Below are 14,338 nucleotides of genomic sequence, written 5' to 3'. Positions count from 1 at the left end.
GCCAAGGGAATGATGAAAAAGAAAAAAAGAAAAAAAAAAAAAAGCTGGGGGTATCACATTCCTGACTTCAAACTATATTACAAAGTTGTGATCACCAAGACAGTATGGTTTCGGCACAAAAACTGACACATAGATAAATGGAACAGAATAGAGACTATGGACCCTCAGCTCTGGGGTCAACTAATCTTTGACAAACAAGGAAAAAATATCCAATAGAAAAAAAGACAGTCTCTTCAATAAGTGGTGTTGGGAAAATTGGGCAGCTACATATAGAAGAATGAAACCAGACCATTCCTTACACCATACACAAAGATAAACTCAGAATGGATGAAAGACCTCAATGTGACACAGGAATCCATCAAAATCCTAGAGAAGAACATAGGCAGTAACCTCTTTTACATCAGCCACAGCAACTTCTTTCAAGACATGTCTCCAAGGGCAAGTGAAACAAAAGCAAAAATGAACTTTTGTGACTTCATCAAGATAGAAAGCTTCTGCAGCAAAGGAAACAGTCAACAAAACTAAGAGCCTATGGAATGGGAGAAGATATTTGCAAATGATGTATCAGGAAAAGGGCTAGTATTCAAGATCTATAAAGAACTTCTGAAACTCAACACCCAAAAAACTAATAACTCAGTAAAAAAATGGGGAGAAGACATGACACTTCTCCAAAAGAGACATACAGATGGCTAACAGACACATGAAAAAATGCTCAACGTCACTAGCAATCAGGGAAATACAAATCAAAACCAGAATGAGATACCACCTCAAACAAGTTAGAATGACCAAAATTAATAAGACAGTAAACAACAAAGGTTGATGAGGATGTGGATGAAGGGGAACCATCTTACACTGCTGGTGGGAATGCAAGCTGGTGCAGCCATTCTCAAAAACAATATGGAGGTTCCTCAGGATGTTAAGAATAGAGCTACCCTATGACCCAACAATTGCACTACTAGGTATTTACCCCAAAGATACAGACATAGTGAAAATAAGGGGTGCATGCACCCCAATGTCCATAGTAGCAATGTCCACAATAACCAAACTGTGGATGGAGCTGAGATGTCTTTCAAAAGATGAATGGATAAAGAAGATGTGGTCCAATATACACAATGGAATATTATTCAGCCATCAGAAACAATGGATACCCACCACTTGCATTGACATGGATGGAACTGGAGGGGATTATGTTAAGTGAAATAAGCCAAGCAGAGAAAGACAATTATCATACAGTTTCATTCATATGTGGAACATAAGTAAGAGCATGGAGGACCATAGGGGAAGGAAGGGAAATCCAAAGGGGAGAATCAGAGAGGGAGATGAACCATAAGAGATTATGGACACAAGAAAAATCTGGGGGTTTCAGAGGGGAGGAGAGTGGGAGAGGAGATAACAGGGTGACGGGTATTGAGGAGGGCACATGCTGTGATGAGCACTGGATGTTATACTTAACTAATAAATCACTGAACACTACGTCAAAAACTAATTATGTACTATACAGTGGCTTACTGAATATAATAATTAAAAAAAAAAAAAGGACTGGCCATTTGAAACTAAAGCCTGAAGTATATCCTCTTTCTGCTAAGCATATGAAGAGGAGTCAGAGAGTTGCAAAACATTTTACTTTTTAGAAATAAGAAATAGATAAATGTATTTAATTGCTCTTGTTCCTTCTGAAAATCTTTGCAAACAACTGCTGGCCAACTGACCTAAAGAAAAAAATTTCCCAAGTATCATGGAGGAGCAACTCACCAGGAGGGTGTGGAAACTTCCCTGGGTCAGAGGCCACAGTGAAAGCATAAGGTGTTGGAGAGATCCTGAGGTTCTTGAGTGCAAATTCATCATTTCACTCTCTAGAAACTGTGATCCAGGGATATTAAACACTGTGTCTCGGGTCATAGAGGAGAGCTGAGATAAGACCCTGATTCCATGACTCACAGTAAGGTCAGTGATCATTTTACATTGCCGGGTTCTCAAATTGTGGTGCCTTGACCAGCAGCATCAGCATTATGTGGAAACTGTTAGAAATGCACATTCTCATGTTTGATCTCAGATCTGCTGAATCAGAATCTTTTGGAGTCAGGTGTAGGAATCTGTGTTAAAACAACCTTCTCCCCCAAGACATTCTAATGGATGATTAAGTTTGAGAACCACTACTATTATGTTGGGCTCATCTTGTTTCTAACATGATTATGTGCATTTCTGCACAGTGAGGCAGGCATGTAAGAAAAACCTGAGGATAAGGGTGTGTACAAAAAGAAGAGAAAAACAGGGGTATTTTGATATTAACCAAGACAGACTGATGATATACACATACACATGCACTTTTATTTTTTTTCCTCAGGACAAATATGTATTTGTTTTTTCATTTTGAGGTATCACTATTAAAAAAGCTGCTCTTTTGTGATTTATTACAAAGATACAAGTATAGCCTCAGTTTCAGCATTATTATCTGGGTGCAGTAATGGACTATGAGCTCTTCCAACATGTAAATATAAATACACTAGAGACAGGAAGAAGTGTGTGTGTGTGTATTTGTGTATGTATGCTATATTTTTGTGTGGTCCATTTTGTTAATTTTCTTTGAAAATACTAATATGAAAGTGACAAGAAATGTATGTTTCACAGCAAAGCCAAAATCTCTGGAATACTTAAATCATGCTACATGGAGCTGTCAATTTCTTCCCCCCATAGTGTCTGAGGGGTGCACATGAAAGATATGGAGTTTAATATAATGCCTTTTCATGAGTCTGTCTGGACAGATCTTTCTCACTTGTCATCAAACCCTATATAAATGCTTGGTGATGTTTTAACTCTTGGAGTGTTTTCATGGTCTAGGACAGAACTTTATAGTAAAAGCATTGAATAGGCTTCTAAGAGTCTCAAAACAAAAGAATGAAATAGTTGAATTATTTTTGGAAAAATTTGAGATGAACAGGCTTAAGGCATTGATGAACCCTGAAAAAAATATAAGTGAGTCAGATTACCTTAGGTTCTGACTAGACTTGAAGGGGCTATAATTTCTCTGTGAATGTCTTTACAATTCTGCTGTCATGAGGTGCCATTTTTAGCTTAAATTGGAGTCTTAATCTTAAAGGGGGATTAAGGATGTGAATCATTGAATTATGGGAAGGGTTACACATGTAGGGGCCTCTTTTATGTTCTCACACTTTGGTAGTACTTACTTTTATTCTTGTTTATCTCATGATCATCAATATTATCATAGCTGATATTTACTGAACATTAGGGATGGGCCAGGCATGGTAATGAGTTCTCATGGGCCAACTTTTGTAATACTCACCAGAACGTTAAAGGTAAATACTACCATTGTCTGTTTTACAGATGAAGGAGCTTAAGTAAGAAGTTGAGTAATCTGCTCAGGGTTACACAGCTAGTAAGAGATTGAGTTAGGACAGAAATCCAGGTATTTGTATCCAGATGCTACCCTCTTACCCTATGTATGATGCTGCTTTTCATCTTGACATGTTAAATTATAGGGGTTTTTATTCTCTCCATACAGATGAGGATAACTTGGCTCAGAGAAAGGAAGAAACTTGCTAAGGTCACAGGGCCAACCAGTGGCCAGATGGGTGTGTGTGTGCTATTTGCACTTCCTACATTGCCTTCTGCAGTGCCTCCCACACATTTTCAGGTGTCTTGTGTCTTTTGTATTTTGCTTTTGGTGCCAGTGTGTGATACTTTTCAAATTTCTTGAAGAACCAGACAGGTTTCTGATATTCTTTGTCAAGTGAAGAAATTAAGAATGTGGCTGAATTTCATAGGTTTTCTTATTCTCATTCTTACAACATGGTAACAAGACTACTTAACACTATTTCTTGTTGCTATTCATGTGATTTATCAATATACTGGATCAGATGATCAGGATCTCATCAACTATATAATGATAGAGGAGGAGAGTTGTGACAACCAGTATGGCCAAGTGGCACAGTTTCCTTCTGCTGTCTCTACTAGGTGAAGGCAAACTGCTTCTAATTTATTATGACTTGCTGGGATTTAAAAAAAAAAAAGTATATACCAAGTCAATATCTGTATAACAGGTGCCAGGGGTTTTCTTGGTTTCCTTAATAAACACATTTGTAATCACAAGCATATAAATTATTATTTATAAAAACTCACCATCATTCTAGAAGTGCTAGTAGGTTTCACCATTCTTGCATTTTTAATATCTTTTATAGTAACACTAAAGTCTGCTACTCAGAAATGCAGTATTACTTTTGGTTTACCATTTGTCCACAGAAGGAGCAGATGGTTCCAGGGGCTTTCACTTGGTCCTTCCTACCACACTAGTCCTTATTCTATAGACCAGGGGGTCCGTGTGGGAACTATGCCAGTTCTAAGCATAATTATTCTAATTTACACATTCAGAAATGAGGGAAATGAGCCCAGGGTGGGTCTGTGAGTTCACAGAACACTCTGTGAGACAAAGTTAGGGCAACACTATTTCTGTAAGCCCTACTGTAACCATTTGATCAATGTGGCATTTGTGTCCCCTGGGAGTCATGTCCATCTGAGTTAATACCTATTACCCTGAAGATCTGGGCATCTCTCCTCCCATAGTCTCCCTTTTACATAGCTGCAGGCTTCTCTGAAAAAGAACTGGGTAGGATTTATGGTATGTTTTGGGTCCATTCCTAATGGTTCCCTGACTATCTCCTCACTCAAGGGCCTGAGGGTATGTGAACTGACTTAGGTCTAGAATCGGGGTATGGATTCATACCAACACTTCAGTTGTTTGTTTTGTTTTGTTTTGATCATCAGACATAGTGATTTATGGATTATATTAACCAGGGGATATCTTAGGAAATCACCCATCTATTTCATTAATAAGGAACCAATAATAAATCTGACACATTTCCAAGTGTCAATATACCCTGACTGCTACTGCTTTTCTGTGGTGTAATACAGGGTGGTGCCCCCGCTTGGACACACTTGCTCTCTAAAATAAATAAATAAGTAAATGCAAACTTTGTCTCCAATAATTTAGCCTTACAACTGGGTCTCTACACCTGGGCCATCATTATTCCCATTGAAATTAGAACACCCCAGTCAATAGCAAAATCTCACCATTATCTCAAGGCTCCATAGGACAGCAATACAGAGAGGTTCTGGGATGCTGAGGCCCCTTATCAATGTGTCTGTTTTTGATTTGTCATGGGTTAAGCTCAGGAAGTAGCTACAAATCTTGCGCATTAGAAGTTCACTCCAACATCTCCAACTATTTTTGCTTCCATTTTCCTATAATTACAATATGCCAGAGAAGTTTCCATGTCTCGATTCATCGTTTGCTGGTCACTACTGGAACCAGGCTTCAACTAATCAAATAAGCAGAAACAGTCCCTGCTAGGTATGCTAACCCAACAGTGCACTCTTTGATCTAACACTGTTAGAATATATTCTATAATGCTTCTTATATGTATATAAGAATACATGTTATATGAGACTTATATGATTTAGATATAAGGTAATATAATATACATAATATTTTTAATATAGTAGACATTCCTATAAGAGTATATATGTATGCATATTGCATATATATTATTATACATAATACTTACTGATATAAATTAACAGTACCTTCCACTTCCAGGAGGAGTGATTAGACCCTGAGAAATTAGCACTAGAGTAAAATTGCTGAAAACCCTAGAGCAAAGGGACACAGAGAATTACTGTAAGAGCTGAAGCCATGGGAGAAGGACTACCTCATGACAGCTGTAGTTGTGAAAAGGTATAGCTACTTCCAGAGTACAGAACAGATAGGGAATAAATACCTGATTTCTCTCTCTTTTGTCTTCTGACCCTTGGGTGATGTCATTCACTGGCTTAAACCACCTGGAAACAATCAGCAAGGGAGACCTGATAATGTCTTCTGTGGGTTACTCCCAGGGTACAGAGAAGGATAGGAAAGGTTAGAGAACATTTAGAAAGGAAGAGTGCAAATGGAGAATGAAGAATGAATGAAGAATTTCAAATTGCAGTTTTTACAAAAAGCCCTAAAGTCAATGTAAAGTGTCCTGGGATGCCTGGATGCCTCAGGGTTTAAGGGTCCGTCCCTTGATTTCGGCTCAGGTCATGATCTCAGGGTTGTAATATGGAGCCCCACGTGGGGGTCCTTGCTGGGTGTGGAGCCTGCTTGTGATTCTTTCTCCCTCTCCACTTACCCTTTCCTCCCTGCCCCCCGCTTGGACACACTCGCTCTCTAAAATAAATAAATAAGTAAATAAATAAGGAAATGCCAATAAAACATCCTGAGTTTAAGTTTTGGAGTCTCATAAATTATAATTCTCATTGGTAAAACATGAAAAATGTTTGGAATTTGTCAAAGACTTGTAAAGTTGTTCTCTGACCAAGGAAGTTCCTTATTGCTTAATAGCCATAACTGAAGGTAGGATAGGTTATCCTGGAGTTGTAAGCTCAATCTACCCCCTGATATATTGGGAAAATGTTTATCTGGCATTTTCAGCCATTTCCCGTTTCTGACATCTCACTGGGATGGCAAAATAAAGACACACATCAAGGGAATAATTTCCACCTGCACACTTTCATTATTTCTTCTACTTCTTTAAATCCATGCTTGAGAGGAGTCAAGATGGCGGAGAAGTAGCAGGCTGAGACTACTTCAGGTAGCGGGAGATCAGCTAGATAGCTTATCTAAAGATTGCAAACACCTACAAATCCAATGGGAGATTGAAGAGAAGAAGAACAGCAATTCTAGAAACAGAAAATCAACCACTTTCTGAAAGGTAGGACTGGCGGAGAAGTGAATCCAAAGCGACGGGAAGACAGACCGCGGGGGGAGGGGCCGGCTCCTGGCAAGCGGCGAGCAACGGAGCACAAAGTCAGGACTTTTAAAAGTCTGTTCCACTGAGGGACATCGCTCCAGAGGCTTATCTGGGGTGAAGCGCACGCGGGGTCAGCGTGGCCTCAGGTCCCGCAGGGTCACAGAAGGATCGGGGGTGTCTGAGTGTCGCAGAGCTTACAGGTATTAGAACAGGGAAGCCGGCTACAGAGACAGAGCTGAGGAGTGAGCTCTAGGCTCGGGTTTACCTTGAACCGGTCTCAGGCTCGGTCAGCTCGGAGCGCGGCTGGAGGCCAGAGTGATGGGAGCAATTGGGCGCTGTTCTCTGAGGGCGCACTGAGGAGTGGGGCCCGAGACTCTCGGCTCCTCCGGGCCGGAGACTGGGAGGCCACCATCTTCATTCCCGTCCTCCGGAACTCTACGGAGAGCGCTCAGGGAACAAAAGCTCCTGAAAGCAAACCCGAGCGGTTAGGGAGCCCGGCCCCTGGTAAGGGCGGTGCAATTCCGCCTGGGGCAAAGACACTTGAGAATCACTACAACAGGCCCCTCCCCCAGAAGATCAACAAGAAACCCAGCCAGGACCAAGTTCACTTACGAGGAGTGCAGTTTCAATACCAAGGAGAGCAGCGGAATTCCAGAGGAGGAGAAAGCAAAGCACGGAACTCATGGCTTTCTCCCCATGATTCTTTAGCCTTGCAGTTAATTTAATTTTTTTTTTCAATTTTTTTTTCTCTTCTTCTGCTAAATTTTTTAAAACTTTTACCCTTTTCTTTTTTAACATTTTTAACTAGTTTATCTAATATATATATTTTTTTCCTTTTTATATTTTTTTCATTATTGGTTTTCTTTTTTTATTTGTTTCTTTTTTCTTTTATCTTTTTCTTTTTTTTTTCTTTCTGAACCTCTTTATATCCCCTCCCCCCCCCCCTTACGATTTGGGATCTCTTCTGATTTGGCTAAAGCATATTTTCCTGGGGTTGTTGCCACACTTTTAGTATTTTACTTGTTCCTTCATATACTCTTATCTGGACAAAATGACAAGGCAGAAAAATTCACCACAAAAAAAAGAACAAGAGGCAGTACCAAAGGCTAGGGACCTAATCAATACAGACATTGGTAATATGTCAGATCTAGAGTTCAGAATGATGATTCTCAGGGTTCTAGCCGGGCTCAAAAAGGCATGGAAGAAATTAGAGAAACCCTCTCGGGAGATATAAAAGCCCTTTCTGGAGAAATAAAAGAACTAAAATCTAATCAAGTTGAAATCAAAAAAGCTATTAATGAGGTACAATAAAAAATGGAGGCTCTCACTGCTAGGATAAATGAGGCAGAAGAAAGAATTAGCGATATAGAAGACCAAATGACAGAGAATAAAGAAGCTGAGCAAAAGAAGGACAAACAGCTACTGGACCACGAGGGCAGAATTCGAGAGATAAGTGACACCATAAGACGAAAAAACATTAGAATAATTGGGATTCCAGAAGAAGAAGAAAGAAAGAGGGGAGAAGAAGGTATATTGGAGAGAATTATTGGAGAGAATTTCCCCAATATGGCAAAGGGAACAAGCATTAAAATCCAGGAGGTTCAGAGAACCCTCCTCAAAATCAAGAAGAATAGGTCGACACCCCGTCACCTAATAGTAAAATTTACAAGTCTTAGTGACAAAGAGAAAATCCTGAAAGCAGCCCGGGAAAAGAAGTCTGTAACATACAATGGTAAAGATATTAGATTGGCAGCAGACTTATCCACAGAGACCTGGCAGGCCAAAGAGCTGGCATGATATATTCAGAGTACTAAACGAGAAAAACATGCAGCCAAGAATACTATATCCAGCTAGGCTATCATTGAAAATAGAAGGAGAGATTAAAAGCTTCCAGGACAAACAAAAACTGAAAGAATTTGCAAACACCAAACCAGCTCTACAGGAAATATTGAAAGGGGTCCTCTAAGCAAAGAGAGACCCTAAAAGTAGTAGATCAGAAAGGAACAGAGACAGTATACAACAACAGTCACCTTAAAGGCAATACAATGGCACTAAATTCATATCTCTCAATAGTTACCCTGAATGTTAATGGGCTAAATGCCCCAATCAAAAGACACAGGGTATCAGAATGGATAAAAAAACAAAACCCATCTACATGTTGCCTACAAGAAACTCATTTTAAACCCGAAGACACCTTCAGATTTAAAGTGAGGGGGTGGAAAAGAATTTACCATGCTAATGGACATCAGAAGAAAGCAGGAGTGGCAATCCTTATATCAGATCAATTAGATTTTAAGCCAAAGACTAAATAAGAGATGAGGAAGGACACTATATCATACTCAAAGGATCTGTCCAACAAGAGATCTAACAATTTTAAATATCTATGCCCCTAACGTGGGAGCAGCCAACTATATAAACCAATTAATAACAAAATCAAAGAAACACATCAACAATAATCCAATAATAGTAGGGGACTTTAAGATTCCCCTCACTGAAATGGACAGATCATCCAAGCAAAAGATCAACAAGGAAATAAAGGCCTTAAATGACACACTGGATCAGATGGATATCACAGATATATTCAAAACATTTCAACCCAAAGCAACAGAATACACATTCTTCTCTAGTGCACATGGAACATTCTCCAGAATAGATCACATCCTCGGTCCTAAATCAGGTCTCAACCGGTATCAAAAGATTGGGATCATTCCCTGCATATTTTCAGACCACAATGCTCTGAAGCTAGAACTCAATCACAAGAGGAAATTTGGAAAGAACCCAAATACATGGAGACTAAACAGCATGCTTCTAAAGAATGAATGGGTCAACCAGGAAATTAAAGAAGAATTGAAAAAATTCATGGAAACAAATGATAATGAAAACACAACGGTTCAAAATCTGTGGGACACAACAAAGGCAGTCCTGAGAGGAAAATATATAGTGGTACAAGCCTTTCTCAAGAAACAAGAAAGGTCTCAGGTACACAACCTAAGCCTACACCTAAAGGAGCTGTAGAAAGAACAACAAAGGAAGTCTAAACCCTGCAGGAGAAGAGAAATCATAAAGATCAGAGCAGAAATCAATAAAATAGAAACCAAAAAAACAATAGAACAAATCAACGAAACTAGGAGCTGGTTCTTTGAAAGAATTAATAAGATTGATAAACCCCTGGCCAGACTTATCAAAAAGAAAAGAGAAAGGACCCAAATAAATAAAATCATGAATGAAAGAGGAGAGATCACAACTAACACCAAAGAAATACAGACAATCATAAGAACATATTATGAGCAACTCTATGCCAACAAATTTGACAATCTGGAAGAAATGGATGCATTCCTAGAGACATATAAACTACCACAACTGAACCAGGAAGAAATAGAAAGCCTGAACAGACCCATAACCAGTAAGGAGATTGAAACAGTCATCAAAAATCTCCAAACAAACAAAAGCCCAGGGCCAGACAGCTTCCCGGGGGAATTCTACCAAACATTTAAGGAAGAACTAATTCCTATTCTCTGGAAACTGTTCCAAAAAATAGAAATGGAAGGAAAACTTCCAAACTCATTTTATGAGGCCAGCATCCCCTTGATCCCCAAACCAGACAAGGATCCCATCAAAAAAGAGAACTACAGACCAATATCCTTGATGAACACAGATGCAAAAATTCTCACCAAAATACTAGCCAATAGGATTCAACAGTACATTAAAAGGATTAATCACCACGACCAAGTGGGATTTATTCCAGGGCTGCAAGTTTGGTTCAACATCCGCAAATCAATCAATGTGATACAACACATTAACAAAAGAAAGAACAAGAACCATATGATACTCTCCATAGATGCTGAAAAAGCATTTGACAAAGTATAGCATCCCTTCCTGATCAAAAGTCTTCAAAGTGTAGGGATAGAGGGCACATACCTCAATATTATCAAAGCCATCTATGAAAAACCCATCGCAAATATCATTCTCAATGGAGAAAAACTGAAAGCATTTCCGCTAAGGTCAGGAACATGGCAGGGATGTCCGTTATCACCACTGCTATTCAACATAGTACTAGAAGTCCTAGCCTCAGCAATCAGACAACAAAAAGAAATTAAAGGCATCCAAATCGGCAAAGAAGAAGTCAAACTATCTCTCTTTCCAGATGGTATGATACTATATGTGGAAAACCCAAAAGACTCCACTCCAAAACTGCTAGAACTGGTACAGGAATTCAGTAAAGTGTCAGGATATAAAATCAATGCACAGAAATCAGTTGCATTTCTCTACACCAACAACAAGACAGAAGAAAGAGAAATTAAGGAGTCCATCCCATTTACAGTTGCACCCAAAACTATAAGATACCTAGGAATAAACCTAACCAAAGAGACTAAAAATCTATACACAGAAAAGTATAAAGTACTCATGAAAGAAATTGAGGGAGACACAAAGAAATGGAAAAATGTTCCATGTTCCTGGATTGGAAGAATAAATATTGTGAAAATGTCTATGCTACCTAAAGCAATCTACACATTTAATGCAATTCCTATCAAAGTACCATCCATTTTTTTCAAAGAAATGGAACAAATAATCCTAAAATTTATATGGAACCAGAAAAGACATCGAATAGCCAAAGGAATATTGAAAAAGAAAGCCAAAGTTGGTGGCATCACAATTCCAGACTTCAAGGTTTACTACAAAGCTGTCATCATCAAGATAGCATGGTGCTGGCACAAAAACAGACACATAGATCAATGGAACAGAATAGAGAGCCCAGAAATAGACCCTCAACTCTATGGTCAACTAATCTTTGACAAAGCAGGAAAGAATGTCCAATGGAAAAAAAGACAGCCTCTTCAATAAATGGTGTTGGGAAAATTGGACAGCCACATGCAGAAAAATGAAATTGGATCATTTCCTTACACCACACATGAAAATAGACTCAAAATGGATGAAGGACCTCAATGTGAGAAAGGAATCCATCCAAATCCTTGAGGAGAACACAGGCAGCAACCTCTTCGACCTCAGCCACAGCAACATCTTCCTAGGAACATCGCCAAAGGCAAGGAAAGCAAGGGCAAAAATGAACTATTGGGATTTTATCAAGATCAAAAGCTTTTGCACAGCAAAGGAAACAGTTAACAAAACCAAAAGACAACTGACAGAATGGGAGAAGATATTTGCAAACGACATATCAGAATAAGGGCTAGTGTCCAGAATCTATAAAGAACTTTGCAAACTCAACACCCAAAGAACAAATAATCCAATCAAGAAATGGGCAGAAGACATGAACAGATATTTCTGCAAAGAAGACATCCAGATGGCCAACAGACATGAAAAAGTGTTCCATATCACTCGGCATCAGGGAAATACAAATCAAAACCACAATGAGATACCACCTCACACCAGTCAGAATGGCTAAAATGAACAAGTCAGGAAATGACAGATGCTGGCAAGGATGCCGAGTAAGGGGAACCCTCCTACACTGTTGGTGGGAATGCAAGCTGGTGCAACCACTCTGGAAAACAGCATGGAGGTTCCTCAAAATGTTGAAAATAGAACTACCCTATGACCCAGCAATTGCACTGCTGTGTATTTACCCTAAGGATACAAACGTAGTGATCCAAAGGGGCTCGTGCATCGGAATGTTTATAGCAGCAATGTCTACAATAGCCAAACTATGGAAAGAACCTAGATGTCCATCAACAGACGAATGGATAAAGAAGAGGTGGTATATATACACAATGGAATACTATGCAGCCATCAAAAGAAATGAAATCTTGCTATTTGCGACGACATGGATGGAACTAGAGGGTATCATGCTTAGCGAAATAAGTCAATCGGAGAAAGACAACTATCATATGATCTCCCTGATATGAGGGAGAGGAGATGCAACATGGGGGGTTAAGGGGGTAGGAGAAGAGTAAATGAAGCAAGATGGGATTGGGAGGGAGATAAACCATAAGTGACTCTTAATCTCACAAAAGAAACTGAGGGTTGCTGGGGGGAGGGGGGTTGGGGGGATGGGGTTATTATGGACATTGGGGAGGGTATGTGCTATGATGAGTGTGGTGAAGTGGGTAAACCTGGCAATTTACAGACCTGTACCCCAGGGGAAAAAAAATATTAGTTTATAAAAAATAAAATAAAATAAATAAATCCATGCTTGATGAAAATCACATTCTGGATTTTCATCCAGTTTTCATCCTTCATCAAATTGTGATTAAGAGTTGTCTGCTTGTTGGGGCGCCTGGATGGCTCAGTGGGTTGAGCCTCTGCCTTCGGCTCAGGTCATGATCTCAGGGTCCTAGAATCGCGCCCCGCATCGGGCTCTCTGAAGGGAACCTACTTCCCCCTCTCTCTCTGCCTGCCTCTCTGCCTGCTTGTGATCGCTGTCTGTCAAATAAATAAATAAAATCTTAAAAAAAAGAATTATCTGCTTGTTAATGGTATTGGAAGCTTAAATTTATTTGAAATCTCTAGTGTTCATAAGCCCTCAAGCCTAAGGAAGTTCTAAGCTTTATAAAAATTATTCTGGCATCCTCCCGTCTCTGCTGTGTAACACCAGGCAGCCCTCCACTAATACTTCATCCATACAAGGTCTTGACCCCAAAGCTCTTTGGACAGCCCCAGACACGAAAAAATGTGTTGTATCCATAGTCTTATTAAATCTATAGATCTTATCTATACTGATACACATATATTTGATATGAAACTGATATCATACAAATTAGAAATCTTTTTTCTCTGATTTATTATCCATACATATTTTAACTAATCTAAAATGTGATGTTTAATGATTTCATAGTGCTTCATTGTTTTAATTAGTTATAATTTGCTAACCAATTCTTTTTTTTAAAGATTGTAAACAATATTACAACAAATTCCTGAAATTTAGAATACAATTCTATGTATTTGGAATAATTCATTACTGAGTAATTACTGGGTTAAAAGGATGGTTTGGATTATTACTTTTTTCAAGTTGTATATTTTAGATATAAAAGAAATGTCATTAGTTGTTTTCTCTGCATTCATCACTGATACTTTTTTATGCACTGGACATGCATCATGTCAGAAGGCTTGAAAATCTGAAGGATTAGTCTGGACAGAACATTTTCTTTTTTTGACAGGTGTGGTTGACTTCTCAAGCCTGTCTCTCTGCTTCATTGAATGGAAGAGCCTGTTATGTCTGACTGCATCCCTTTTGAAGTTTCAAATGGTCACAGCCTACAAGACAGAGTGACAAAAGGCCATCAGTCAACATAAATAGATGCTCAGCCCACATCTGGTCTGGTCTGGTCTGGTCTAGGATTGGGGAGGTCCTCAGAATGTAAATCTGTCTTTTGCATTGAGATGGTTAGTCCAGAAATAACAGGTCATCATGCATAATGGGGTCTCTGACATCAAGTGCATTTTTTAAAACCTGAAATACATGTATGCAAATTGAATTGTCAGAGCATTCTGTTTCCTCCTAGCAAGGCTGTTCACTAATTAGTAGGTCAATATCATTCTTGAAAGCATTGATTTTCAATGGCCATAGACCAATCTCTGCATGC

The sequence above is a fragment of the Lontra canadensis genome, unplaced genomic scaffold (assembly GCF_010015895.1).
Source record: "Lontra canadensis isolate GAN:19392208 unplaced genomic scaffold, GSC_riverotter_1.0 scaffold130, whole genome shotgun sequence".
NCBI lineage: Eukaryota > Metazoa > Chordata > Mammalia > Carnivora > Mustelidae > Lontra > Lontra canadensis.
Note: the sequence above shows the minus strand (reverse complement) of the source record.